Here is a 15087-nt window from a genome sequence, read left to right as displayed (position 1 = left end):
GTGTGGGGGATATTTTCTTGATACACTTTGTGCCCATTAGTACCAATTGAGCATTATGTCAACACCACAGCCTACCCGTGTATTGTTGCTGACCATGTCCATCACTTGTCTTGTCATCCCTTGTCCATCTTCCAGAAGGATAACGCACCATGTCATAAAGCCCAAATCATCTCAGATTGGTTTCTTGAACATGACAATGAGTTCACTGCACTCAAATGGCTTCCACAGTCAGCAGATCTCAATCCAATAGAGCACCTTAGGGATGTGGTGGAACTAGGGTTGTAACGGTATGAATTTTTTACGGTATGATAATCGTCTAAAACAATACCACGGTTTGACGGTTTCGCGGTATACGGTATGTTACAAGTGTTACAAAATAATAGAACAGTGAAGCAAATTTGACTTTTTCCAAATAATATATTTTCAGTTACTATAAACAACACCACTTACAATGAACAAATAAAAATAAGAAAATAATAAATAATGTGTCAAAGTCCAAATAAACATGGTGCAAATCCTCAGTAAAAAAATAGATATAAATATTTACTATACTATAAATAGTTACATAACGAAACTAGATTCAATATGGAACATCCTTAGGTTTTATGTGCCAGCATGGATATGGTTGTCTGTGGATATGGATTTGGATATGGTTGTCTGCAATGCAGACAAACAGCTGCACCTTCATTTGCGTCTTTTGAAAACAGCAAGAGCAGCAGTTCGTCTTTGCTGTGTCACTGTTTTGTCATGTTTCTGTGCTGCTGTGCATGCAAAAGTACTTAGTATGAGAATTATTTCATGCAAAACTTTTTTTTTTGCGTTTTATTTAGCCGCGCATAAATGTATGCCTTTCTCTCATTCCGTGTTGTTCAAAAAGCTCAGTGTTGGTCCACAAACAAAAGCGAAAGCTATGCTTATTGGTTGTGATATAGCGAGTTTGAACCAATCTGGGCATGGAGGAGGGACAATGCATCAATGTATCATGTCTGGTTTGTCCGGAGACACAGTGACGAGCGTTTCTTTGTCATATCAGCGTTGTTGAATTTTGATGACGTAACCGCACTGATTCCGCGAATGTTATGTGATACAGCACTGGAAAGCTGAGATTCTCTTCTTTATGCCAATCTTTGAATTGTATGAATCGGATCAGCGTATCAAAAGTTATTAAACATTTAAGAGCAATACTTATTTTTAGCCGTGGGCGGCTGTCTTGGTCTTTAAGGGTTAAAACCGTTGATATGCAATTGTTCATGGTATGATAATCGTGCACGTTCAAATCGTGGTAGACCGTCATACCGGTATATTGCTACAACCCTAGGTGGAACAGGAGATTGGTATCATGGATGTGCAGCCGACGAATGTGCAGCTATCATGTCAATATGGAGCTCTGAGAAATATTTCCAGTATCTTGTTAAATCTATGCCATGAAGGATTAAGGCTGTTCTGAAGGCAAAAGTGGGTCCATCCCAGTTCTAGTAAGGTGTACCTAATAAAGTGTCCAGTGCATGTATAAGTAAATAAGTACATGAATGCATGTTAAACTGAATGATAATTTAGCAATAATTTACCTACATTTTGACTTTTTCATCCTTTTGTTAAAGTAACATTTAAAAGCCGATTTCCGAATTGCATCAGAATCATTTAATTTTCTACACTTATCAAAAACGCTCAAACTTTTCTGTTAAGTAGCGTTAGTTTGATATCGGTCAGATACATTGATAGTTTTATGAATATTTTAAATACTTTTTTATCTATATAAATAAATAAAAATATGCTTATATGCTCATATATACAAATAAAACATGTAAAATATATATATATATTTTTATATTATGGTCCTTTTGGCATTTTAAATTCTCATTTATTCATTCACTCATTCATTAATTTTCTTGTCGGCTTAGTCCCTTTATTAATCCGGGGTCACCACAGCGGAATGAACCACCAACTTATCCAGCACGTTTTTATGCAGCGGATACCCTTCCAGCTGCAACCCATCTCTGGGAAACATCCACACACACACTCATACACTACGGACAATTTAGCCTACCCAATTCACCTGTACCACATGTCTTTGGACTGTGGGGGAAACCGGAGCACCTGGAGGAAACCCAAGCGATACAGGGAAAACATGCAAACTCCACACAGAAACACCAACTGAGCCGAGGTTTGAACCGGCGACCCAGCGACCTTCTTGCTGTAAGGCGTCAGCACTACCTACTGCGCCACTGCCTCGCCCTAAATCTGCATTTAATTTTTATCATTTAAAAATGTATTTCAGGTAAAGGACATTTTCAGTTTTAGTGAACGGCTGAATCAGCATCTGCTAGGACGTCAGTCACTACTGACGAATGCTTTAAAAATGACTCATAAAAGCCAGTGATTCTGCATGATGGCACTGGTAAAACAAAAAAAAAAGGATCACATTGAACCGAAGTAAAACTAACACATACAGTCAAGCCTGAAATATTATTCAAACCCCTGACAAATTCTGACTAACAACTTAACAACTGACTAAAAACTTCTGACTTCCTTTTATTCAACCAGCAAGCTTCTTTTTTTCTTTTTAAATGACCCAAAAGATAATAAGATGATGTACGAGAGGCATCATTGTGGGGAAAAAAGTATTTCTCAGCTTGTTTTTACATTAACAAAAACTTTAAGTCAGAATTTGCCAAGAGTGTGAATAATTTCAGGCTTGACTGTATACAGTTGAAGTCAGAGTTATGAGCCCCCCTAAATTATAAGCCTCCCTGTTTATTTTTTCCCCAATTTCTGATTAATAGAGAGCAGATTTTTTTCAACACATTTCTAAACATAATCGTTTTAATAATTCATCTCTAATAACTGATTTATTTTATCTTTGCCATGATGACAGTAAATAATATTCGACTAGATATTTTTCAGGACACTTCTATACAGCCTAAAGTGACATTTAAAGGCTTAACTAGGTTAATTAGGGTAACTAGGCAGGTTAGGGTAACTAGGCAAGTTATTGTATAATGATGTTTTTTTTTCTGAAGACAGACGAAAAAATATATATTGCTTAAGGGGGCTAATAATATTTTCCTTTAAATGTCTTTAAAAAAAAATTAAACTGCTTTTATTCTAGCCGAAATAAAGCAAATAAGACTTTCTCCAGAAGAAAAAATATTATCAGACATACTGTGAATATTTCTATGCCCTGTTAAACATCATTTGGCAAATATTTAAAAAAAGAAAAAAATTAAACGAGGGGCTAATAATTCTGACTTCAACTGTATGTGTGTGTGTATATATATATATATATATATATATATATATATATATATATATATATATATATATATATACATACATACACATCATCTGTCTGCAGCTGAATTTCTTCTCAGTGCAGGAAGAAACGCAAAAGAGGAACTCGGTTACATTTACTGCTGACATGAACACTTTTACTCTTCAAAAGGAAGCAGTCATAGTCAGCAGACAGATCATTGCACATGATAAGTGTTGCACAACCCAAACAAAGATGCACAGTCTTCTTAAAAAAACTCTGACCCTCTACTCTTATCATGCCAATTGTGACACAAAAAAAACATGAATGCGGACACAACCACATGACTTTTTGAGTCACAGTTAAAAAAAGTCAGGAGTGAAGAAGATGACAAACTAAACTACTGTAAATAAAGTACTGCAAATATTTGAGATTTTTGAATCAGCTGATGGGATTCTGATGGGATTCTCTGTCTTGCATCCACTGATATCACTGTAAGCTTTATTTGTAGATTGAACAGTTCACAAACTGACTTCATGTCAGGGTAGCGGCTTTCAGATATATGCGAGAACAATATTAAAGGTGCTGTATGTTCATTTCTGCCTCTTCTAAAGCATTAAAATACCATCATATGTTAGCAGATATTTAGGAAACATGCTCCAAACATACTTGTTGATCTGATAAACAATGCTAAAGTAAGTTATTCAACTTTTAAACATGTGCGTTCAGTGTCAAAGTCTTTGTTTTGGTCTCTTTAACCCGCCCACTGCCAGTTTAACCAATTATATTTCAGCCCTCTAGGTTGCCATGAGGAAAACCACACTGCATTTCATTTCAGTCTTGTGAATCAGCTGACAGGATAAATGTGCTGTTTCTCCATCTTGCCTCAACTAATATTAGTGTTGGCTTCATTTGATGGTCAAAGAGTTCACAAAATGATTTCATGACAGAACAACTCCAAAAACGTTAAAATAAAATTGTTCACCCCCCAAAAGAATTGTCATTATCCCTTTAATAAAGCACAACACTCTTACCTGACACTAGGGCTGTCAAAATTAATTGTTTCTTCGGTGCAACGCGATACAGATGCTGACAATTCGGCATCGGTTCAGTAATAATTATAACCGGTTATTACTGTATGTACTGACGTTATTTATCTCATGTGCGCTCTGTCGCGAGGGAGGTGAGTGCAGGTATTTACAACACTCCAGGCGCCAAATACTTAAAAAAAACAGAAACTGTGCACAGTTTCACTGCGTGTGTGTGTTTTCTGGACAGTCTTTCACTGACCCTTACAGAAGAAGCCCCTATTTCACTGCGATTGAGGGAATGAAAGTGAACTCCAGTTCTCTCTCTCTCTCTCTCTGTGGTCCAGTTCACCTGCTGGCGTGACTTTTCCTCCCCTCTCGAGAGGGGTCTGGCTGCAGACCTGGTGCAGTGCTATCTGAGCTGCATCCAATGCTTTTTAATGGGCTCACCTAACCCCACCACTAACCCTACCCGTCACAGTGACGTCTCTCACTCTATTGAGTGCATTGTGTCTGACATTGCATCGCTGAGTGATGCAGTCTCAGCTTGCATCATAAAGGCTGCATCCAGATACTATTGCCCCTCTCGGTTGCTTGTGTGACTTTTCCTCCCGTCTTTCCCTCTCGCGTGTTACAACATACTTCTGGATATAGGTCTGCATTACCAGATTTCATGCAGCGCGGGAATAAATTTCCAAATAAAGCGCGGAAGCGGTCGGTAACTGTGGTGTAATTATAACAGGAGTGGGCGGTCTCACAATATCGCTCCCGAGCGAGCAAGCACGCGTGTGTGTGTTTGTGTGTTTTTGTTTGGTGCTGTCTATGTTTGTATATGTGTGTGAATGAGAGACAGTGTGGTGCTGTGTGTGTGTTTAGACAGCTTGTTATAGCCTCCCCCCCAAAATATAACACTATGTATGGAAAGCATCGTCAAAGCACAGAGATATCGAATTGAACCCAATCGATGGCATGATAATCGTAACCGAACCGTGAGACCAGTGTAGGTTCACAGCTCTACCTGACACTGTACATCTGACTGACCCTGCTCTGCCTGTTCCTCAATCATTTCTTTCTCCTTTGCCTGTAATTGATATTTAAGCACTCATTCTGAAAGCCAAATTCCCTTAAATATGTGAACTTTTTGTTTTCTGCACTGAAAAATGATCTTATGTCCATTTTCACTGTCATTTTACCCAATACATGAAATTCCAATGCAAGTTTATTTATACCGTAGCACATTTTATACACCAAGGTAATTCAAAGTGCTTCACATAAAGAATGCAAAACTATCATAAAAATAATCACAACAGTAAAAACAAGGAATTAAAAAAGGTCAACATTTTAAATTATTTGAGTCATTTAAGAACAAAATAGAAACTGATTATACAAAAAAATACAGTGGGGTTAGTTTGGACGTAGCACAGTGCAAATACACAGCTAAACAATATGCTAATTGTGGCCGTTAATGTTAAGTTAACACTATGCCAAGTCGTCACAAATGAAACAATGCATGGGAAACGACGTTAGTGTTACGTTGCAGTGCACTTTGCAGCAAGCTAACGTTAACTAGATAAGTAATTTTAACCGCTAATACAGCAGATTCGTGGACAATTACATCGGTAATCAGCATTTTTGCCATATCTAATTTATGAACGAGTCTGTATTAACTACATTGAAGAGAATCACTTTATTTAAGGTGAATAAATCCCCCTACTTACTTACTGAAATTCAACACTAACTCAGCCGCACACCTGTTGTGTGTGTTTGTTGAGCATAGATATTTACACTAGATATCGCATAGGGACCCTCAACATGCGTCAAGAGCGCCGCCACATTGGTACAGTGCTCCCAGGACAAATGTCATTCAACCGCACTAGTCAAGACAGTGTTATTACGTGAAGATGCTGGACTTTAGCGCTGTCTACTGGTGTAGTAACGAGCAAACAAAGAAAACAAAGCACAAAGGGAGAACATTTCATAGGTAAGGTTAAGTTTTTTTCTGTTTTTTTCTGTTCTGAACTTTTGTGCTAATCAGGTAACGTTATTGATGATGACAGTCACTTACTGCATTCACCATAAGGCAAAGCAGTTCCAATTCACACCAAACACTCGGCTTATGCTAGTTTTGTTGAATAAAATCAGCAAACAATGCAAAAGAAATATGACAACGAGATGCTGCACTGCCAGAAACTTGTATTATTGTCGGCTAACGTTAGTGAAAGAGTTGTTCGGGGATTCATTCACAAACGAATCGCTCTCTTCGTCAGTATGAGAAGTGAAAGCAGGAGAGGAGCTGTGTTCAGGACACGAATTAGATCAAATTTAACAGGGAGGGTGAATAGTACATTTCTGTACACACAAACACAAGCTTTTTGTCAGGAATGCGCGTGCGGTCACTGATCCATCAATGTAGAAAAGTGATGTCAAATTATAATTTTCGTAATTAGAAAAAAAAATTACATACTAACATCCAGGAAAACTCCCGATCATAGATATATGTGTATATCTCTGGCTTTGCATGGCCACAGTCCTCCACTGTACCTTGGTCCCGCATTCATTTCAAAGGAGCGCTGCCCTGTACCAAGATGGCGGCGCTATTGACGCATTCCGTCCAATAGACAACAATAGGCCAGGCGACATCTAATCTATATATCTATGCGTGTTGAGTAGGTGAGATGAGCTGGGAAAGCATGCAGTGGACCAAACCACTCTGAGGAAGGGGAGGGAGAACTCAACCGTTTCTAAATGCATTCTAAATGATAAATGCGGTTTTCTTTCTACTTGGACACATTTTTTAGGTATATATATACATATATTTTTTCACATTATAGAGTGCTTTTTTAATAATCTTTTTTGGGGTGGAAAACCCTCAAATGGAAGGGGACAAGTCCCCCCCTCGTGATTTACGCCCGTGGTTGTACCCATGTAAATGTCCGTTAGAAACAGACATTTTGTTTTAGCCTCATAATTTGTTGTTGTTGTCATGTTACCATCAATTTGCTGTACTGGTTTTTACCAGGTTATGGAAAAAATAAGGTTCTCACAACATCCAATCAGATAAGAGGAAATTAAAAGCAATATTGTGTTTACGACTTCACAGAGAAAGTAGCATTCAAAGACTTAAAAGCACAAATTGTTTCTCGATTCTAAGACTGCATTTGCAGTTTTGCACGCAATTGACAAATAGTATTGTTGATCCCTAACATGAGAGGGTTTTTAATTAGCAAGCAATATGATCATTACAAAATAAACATTAGCTGACCAGTTTACAATGCAAGGCTAAAGTCCTTTTAGGTAAGTGATTTCACTACATGCCTCTGTCATTACATTAAACAAAATGATACGTTTTTTCCTTTATGCTAAAAATCATTAATATTAAGAAAAGATGATGCTTTCTGAAGATATTATGCACATTTCCTACTGTTAATATATCAAAACTCAATTTCTGATTAGTAATGTGCATTGCTAAGAACTTCTTATGTACATCTTTAAAGGTGATTTTCTCAATTTTCGATTGGTTTGACTTTGGTTTGGCTTATTTATTTGGCTTTCAAATGTTGTAACAAATCTCCAAGTGACACTCATGAGTGTATTTGTGGCCCAGAGTCACGTTTTTTATGTGCGGACTGAACAGCGTCCTCTCATGTGCGAGTCTATAGTGAAGCAGCAGGGCCTCAAAAACAGCAGTGACGAGCATGTTAATGATCACAGCTCCAACGAACAACACAACAAGCTCCACTTCTGCACAAACTACAGCTTTACAACCTGAATTTGTGTGCGTGAGTGTGTGTGATTTAGGTGTGATAAAACAATATGGAAAAATCTCAAATAAACTTCCTTATCAACATAACGAAGATGAAAAAATAGCTTTGACTAAAAACCTACATCTCACTTCAGTATTCTGAAATCACAACTAGGCTTGCAAAATTCCGGGAATTTTCAAGGCCTGAAACTTTCCATGGGAATTAAAGGAATGAATGGAAATTAACAGATATTTTGGAGGATTAACAGGTTTATTTGGGAATTAACAAGAAAAGAAAAGAAAAAAAAATATATATATATATATATATATATATATATATATATATATATATATATATATATATATATATATATGGGAATTAAAAAGAAATGTATGTGTATTCATGGAAATTAATGAGTATAAACATGAATATATGGCAATTAAGGGGGTATTTATTGGAATTAATAGGTATATTTTGGAATTAAAATAAATATGTGGGAATTAAAGGAACATTTACGGGAAGTAATGAGCATAGTTGGGAATTAACATGAATATATGGGAATAAAAGGGAAATTTACGGGAATTAATGAGCATATTTGGGAATTAACATGAATATAAGGGAATAAAAGGGATATTTACAGGAATTAATGAGCATATTTGGGAATTAACATGAATTTATGGGAATAAAAGGGATATTTACAGGAATTAATGAGCATATTTGGGAATTAAAATGAACATATGGGAATAAAAGGGATATTTATGGGAATTAATGAGCATATTTGGGAATTAACATGAATATATGGGAATTAAAGGAACATTTACGGGAACTAATGAGCATAGTTGGGAATTAACATGAATATATGGGAATAAAAGGGATATTTAAGGCAAGGCAAGGCAAGTTTATTTATATAGCACATTTCATACACAATGGCAATTCAAAGTGCTTTACATAAACAAGAATAAAAGAAACAAGTAAAATAAAAATAAAAACAAATAATAAAAATGCGTAAAAACAAAACAATACATAAAAACAGGTAAAATGTGATATAAAAGAATGAAGAAGAAGAGAAAAACATGATAGTGCAATCTGTCGGACGCAGCACAGTGCTCATTCAGTAAAGGCACAGCTAAACAGATGTGTTTTCAGTCTTGATTTGAATGTGCCTAATGTTGGAGCACATCTGATCACTTCTGGAAGCTGATTCCAGCAGCGAGGGGCATAGTGGCTAAAAGCCGATTCACCCTGCTTTGACTGAACTCTTGGAACTTCTAGTTTATATGATCCTAATGATCTGAGTGATCTGTTAGGTTTGTATTCAGTGAGCATATCTGTGATGTATTTAGGTCCTAGGCCATTTAGTGATTTATAGACCAGTAATAATACTTTAAAATCTATTCTGAATGTAACTGGCAGCCAGTGTAGAGACCTGAGGACAGGTGATGTGCTCTGATTTTCTGGTTCTGGTTAGAATTCTGGCTGCAGCGTTCTGGATGAGCTGCAACTGTCTGACTGTCTTTTTAGGAAGACCAGTGAGGAGTCCATTACAGTAATCCACCCTGCTGCTGATAAAAGCATGAACAAGTTTCTCTAAATCTACACTAGAAACAAAGCATCTGATTCTTGCTATGTTTTTGAGATGATAGTATGCTGATTTACTGACTGCTTTGACATGACTGTTAAAACTCAGATCTGACTGCAAAGTCACACCAAGATTCTTGACCTTATTTTTTGTCGTTTGACCTTTAGTGCCAAGGTACGCATTTACCTTGAGAACCTCATCTTTGTTTCCAAACACAATCATTTCAGTTTTCTCTTTGTTTAACTGAAGAAAGTTTTGGCACATCCAATTGCTCATTTCATCAATGCACTGGCAGAGGGTGTCAATGGGGCTGTAGTCATTAGGCACTAAGGCTAGGTAGATCTGAGTGTCATCAGCATAGCTGTGGTAGGAGATTTGGTTCTTTCTCATTATTTGGCTCAGAGGGAGCATGTAAAGGTTGAACAGGAAAGGGTGCCAGAATCGAGCCTTGTGGGACTCCACACGTCATGGGTGTCCACCTCGACCTATGGTCACCTATACTGACATGGTAACCTCTACCTTCAAGGTAAGATCTAAACCATTTGAGGACCGTGCCAGACAGCCCAACCCAGTTTTCCAGCCTATCCAGAAGTATGCTGTGATCGACAGTGTCAAATGCAGCACTGAGATCCAACAATACCAGCACTGTTATTTGACCTGAATCTGTATTTAGGCGTATATCATTGATTATCTTTATAAGAGCGCTCTCTGTACTGTGATGTGCTCTGAACCCCGATTGAAAATTGTCTAAACACCCCCTGAAGTTTAAGAACTTGTTAACCTGGTTAAAAACAACTTTTTCAATGATTTTGCCATTGAAAGGGAGATTTGAGATTGGCCTGTAATTGCTCAATAGGGTGTTATCCAGGTTGCTCTTCTTCAAGAGGGGTTTAACAACTGCAGTTTTAAGTGAGTTTGGAAAAATCCCTGAGAGAAGTGAATCATTTACCACTCTTAGGAGATCCATTTCTAAACAGGTAAACATTTACGGAAATTAATGAGCATATTTGAGAATTAACATGAATATATGGGAATAAAAGGGATATTTACCGGAATTAATGAGCAATATATGGGAATTAACATGAATATATAAATGGGATATTTATGGGAATTAATGAGCAATATATGGGAATTAACATGAATATATAAAAGGGATATTTATGGGAATTAATGAGCATATTTGGGAATTAACATGAATATATGAGAATAAAAGGGATATTTACGGGAACTAATGAGCATATTTGGGAATTAACATGAATATATGGTAATAAAAGACATATTTATAGGAATTAATGAGCATATTTTGGATTTAACATGAATATATGGGAATTAAGGGGAATTATTTGGAATTAATGAGTATATTTGGAAATTAACATGAATATATGAGACTTAAGGGGAAATTTATAGAAATTAATGGGTGTATTTGTAATTAACAGGAAATGTATGGACATTTATGATACATTTGGGAATTAACATGAATATATATGGAAAAATATAGGAATAAACTGTGAATTTGGTAAACCAAAGGTTAGCCTAAGACAGGTTATTTAATTGTAATTGAAAAAAATATCTTACTGCATAAGTTTAGATATATACTGTTCAGCCTCATTTAGGTGTGGTAAAATAGCGCTAAACACAAATATCAATGTAAAAAAAGCTCAAATAATAAAACGATGTAGAAGAAACCGGTTTAACCAAAACGCTACATCTCACTACAGGACTCTGAATTAAAAACGGAACTGAAAGCAGTTCAAATCAGTCATCAAATTAGACATAGACAAATAATCGCTGTAGTTAAAGCTCAAATAAGCCAACATTATCATCATAAAAAAGATTTTAAAAGTAGCTTTGACAAAAAAAATCTACATTTTACTTGTGATTAGATCACAGATCAAATAAACAACACAAAAAAAATCAATTTCTGTACAAACTACAGCTTTAGAAACTGAATATGTGTGTATGCGTGTCTCAAAACTGTTCAGCCTACATTTTGAGTGATAAAACAGCGTCAAACACAACTATCAATTTAAAAAACAGCTTAAAAAAAACATCATTAACGTAAAAAAGAAACAGGTTTAACCTGTTTTAACCTAAAATCTGCATTTTACTACTGTACTCAGTTCAAACAGTCATTAAAATAGACATTAAAATAGAAAAAGCTCAAAATAAACAAACATCATCACCATCATGAAGATAAAACAGAAGCTTTCACTAAAAATCTACATCTCACTTCACAATAAAGCCCTGAAAACAGTTCATACAGTGATTAAAATAGACATTAAATTGAAAAAAAAAAAAAACTAAAAATAAACAACATCACCACAATTATAATGTACAAAACAAACGTTTAACCAGAAATCTGCATCTCAATACTGGACTCTGATTAAAAAGTGGCACTGAAATCAGTTCACACAAGCTTTCACTTAAAATTCAAATCTCACAACTGAATTCTGAATTAAAATAGCACTAAAACCTGTACAATAGTCACTAAAATAGATATTAAAATAAAAAAAACCTCAAAATAAACAAACACCATCAACATAACGAAGACAAAACTGAAGCTTTACCTAAAAATATACATGTCCCTTCACAAAAAACAGCACTGAAATCAGTTCATACAGTCACTAAAAGCTATATGAACATTATGAACATGAACACTAAAGCTGAAATAAACAAACAATCGCCATCATCAAGATAAAACAGAAGCTTTAACTAAAAATCTACATCTCACTTCACAAAATTAACACTGAAAATAGACATTAAAATAGAAAAAGATCAAAATAAACAAACATCATTACCAACATTAATGTACAACAAAAATGTTTAACCAGAAATCTGCATCTCAATACTGGACTCTGAATTAAAAATAGCCCTGAAATAAGTTCAAGCAGTCACTAAAATAGACATTAAAATGACAAAAATCTCAAATAAACAAACATCATGAATATAAAACGAAAGCTTAACTAAAAATCTACATCTTCACTGAAATAGCCCTGTAATCAATTTATAAAGTCATTAAAATAGACATTAAAATAGACAAAGATCAAAATAAAAAAAACATCATCACCATCATTAATGTACAAGATACAGGTTCAACCAAAGATCTGCATCTTACTAATGGACCCTGACTTAAAAGTAGCACCGAAATCAGTTCAAACAGGCATTAAAATGGACATTAAAATATAAAAACGTCCAAAAATAAAATATAATAACCATCATAAAGATAAAACAGAATCCTTAACTAAAAATCTACATCTCTCTTCACAATAAGGCCCTGAAATCAGATCAAACAGTGATTAAAATGAACATTAAAATATAAAAAGCTCAAACAAACAACATAATCACCATCATGATGTAAAAGAAATGGGTTTAACCAAAACTCTGCATCTCAATACTGGACTCTGAATTAAAAATAGCTCTGAAATGAGTTCAAACAGTCACTAAAATAGACATTAAAATGACAAAAATCTCAAATAAACAAACATCATCATCATGAATATAAAACATAAGCTTAACTAAAAATCTACATCTCTCATCTCACAAAAAAACAGCCCTGAAATCAGTTCATAGAGTCAATAAAAATAGACATTAGAATAGAAAAAGATCCAAACAAACAAACATCATGACCATCATTAATGTACAAGAAACAGGTTTGATCAAAAATCTGCATCTTACTAATGGACCCTGACTTAAAAGTAGCACCGAAATCAGTTCAAACAGGCATTGAAATATAAAAACCATCATTAAGATAAAACCAAAGCTTAACTAAAAATCTACATCTCTCACCTCACAAAAAATAGCCCTGATATCAGTTTATACAGTCATTAAAATAGACAAAGATCAAAATAAATAAACATAATCACCATCATGGTGTAAAAGAAATGGATTTAACCAAAAATCTGCATCTCAATACTGGACTCTGAATTAAAAATATGGAAAAATCTACAAATAAACAACATCATCGCCATCCTTAATATAAAACAAACAGGTTTAACCAAAAATACGCATCTCACTACTGAATTCTGAATATAAAATAGCATTGAAATAGATTCATACAGTCATTACATAGAAATAAAATAAAAATTAAAAAATAAACAAATATTATCAGCATAACGAAGATAAAACTGAAGCTTTAAATACAAATCTACATCTCACATCACGAAAAATAGCCATGAAATCAGTTCATACAGGCATTAAAATAGACATTAAAATATAAAAAGCTCAAATAAACAACATAATCACCATCATGAAGTAAAAGAAATGGGTTTAACCAAAAACTCTGCATCTCAATACTGGACTCTGAATTAAAAATAGCCCTGAAATCAGTTTATAGTCACTAAAAATAGACATAAAAATGACAAAAGCTCAAATAAACGAACAGCATCACCACCACCATCATCATTATGAAGAAAAAACAGAAGCTTTCACTAAAAATGTACACTTTACTTCACAATAAAGCACTGAAATCAGTTTATACAGTCATTAAAATGGAAAAAGCCTAAATAAACAAACAGCATCACCCTATCACCATCATCATGAGGATGAAAGAGAAGCTTTGACTAAAAATACATCTCACATTTTGAAATTCTGCGTAAACAAATTTGACTTTAAGCAAATAATACACTCATTAAAACAGAGCCACAGGACTGTATGTGGCTGTAGAGCAACATGTTTAAGTGTTTATCATAAACCCGAGTCAGACAGCAGCTGACAGGTGCTCGCTGGGTTAAATGTGATGCTGTTCCTCGCACACAGATGTTCTTGATCTTACCTCTGCGATGCCTCGAAACGAGCTCTGAAACCGCGGATCATCCCAGCAGCACAAACCCAACACGAGGACGCATTTTATCCTCCGTTTGTGCCTGTGTTTTTCTGCTCCGCTAACGCTTATTTTGGCCCATTCCTGTGTCTGTGACGTGCACTTCCGGTGTCGCTCCGCCAGCAGCAGGAATTCAGATCCGATTCATTCGACTTGTTTAATTAAACGTAACGTTAAATCAACCGGAGAACGACGGTGTAAATAACAGTCTCTGAATTAAACATGTGATAATTACACATAATTAAAAATAACATGTCTAAAATGTGGGTTATGTCACAGTACAATAACGAACGGGTATTTAATAATAATTAAAAACAACAAATCAGGTAGTGACGTGTGTGTGTATATATATATATATATATATATATATATATATATATATATATATATATATATATATATATATATATATATATATATGGAAAAAGCTCAAATAAAGCTAAACTATTATTAAAAATAATATATATATATATATATATATATATATATATATATATAATATATATATATATATATATATATATATATATAAATAATAAAAAAATATATATATATATTTATTATTATTTTTAATAACACTACATTGTGACATCTTGTATATAATATATAGTGTAATATAAATATAAATTTATAAGTGCAAAGTAAATTATCTAAGGCAATAAAGAAAT

General features: G+C 34.7%; 1 protein-coding gene across 5 annotated transcripts in view; it reads right to left on the bottom strand.

The window, feature by feature from the left end:
• The window catches only part of clcn3 (chloride channel 3), a 130161-nt gene extending 115648 nt beyond the window's left edge, over positions 1 to 14513 (bottom strand). For all 5 annotated transcript variants that reach the window (XR_012383070.1, XM_009302926.5, XM_005166349.6 and 2 more), the window contains exon 1: positions 14372 to 14513. The gene's annotated coding sequence lies outside the window, so the exon portion shown is untranslated. The remainder of the gene's footprint in view (positions 1 to 14371) is intronic.
• Positions 14514 to 15087: the final 574 nt, after the last annotated feature.

The sequence above is a fragment of the Danio rerio genome, chromosome 7 (assembly GCF_049306965.1).
Source record: "Danio rerio strain Tuebingen ecotype United States chromosome 7, GRCz12tu, whole genome shotgun sequence".
Lineage (NCBI taxonomy): Eukaryota > Metazoa > Chordata > Actinopteri > Cypriniformes > Danionidae > Danio > Danio rerio.
This window is presented reverse-complemented; position numbering and strand designations above follow the sequence as displayed.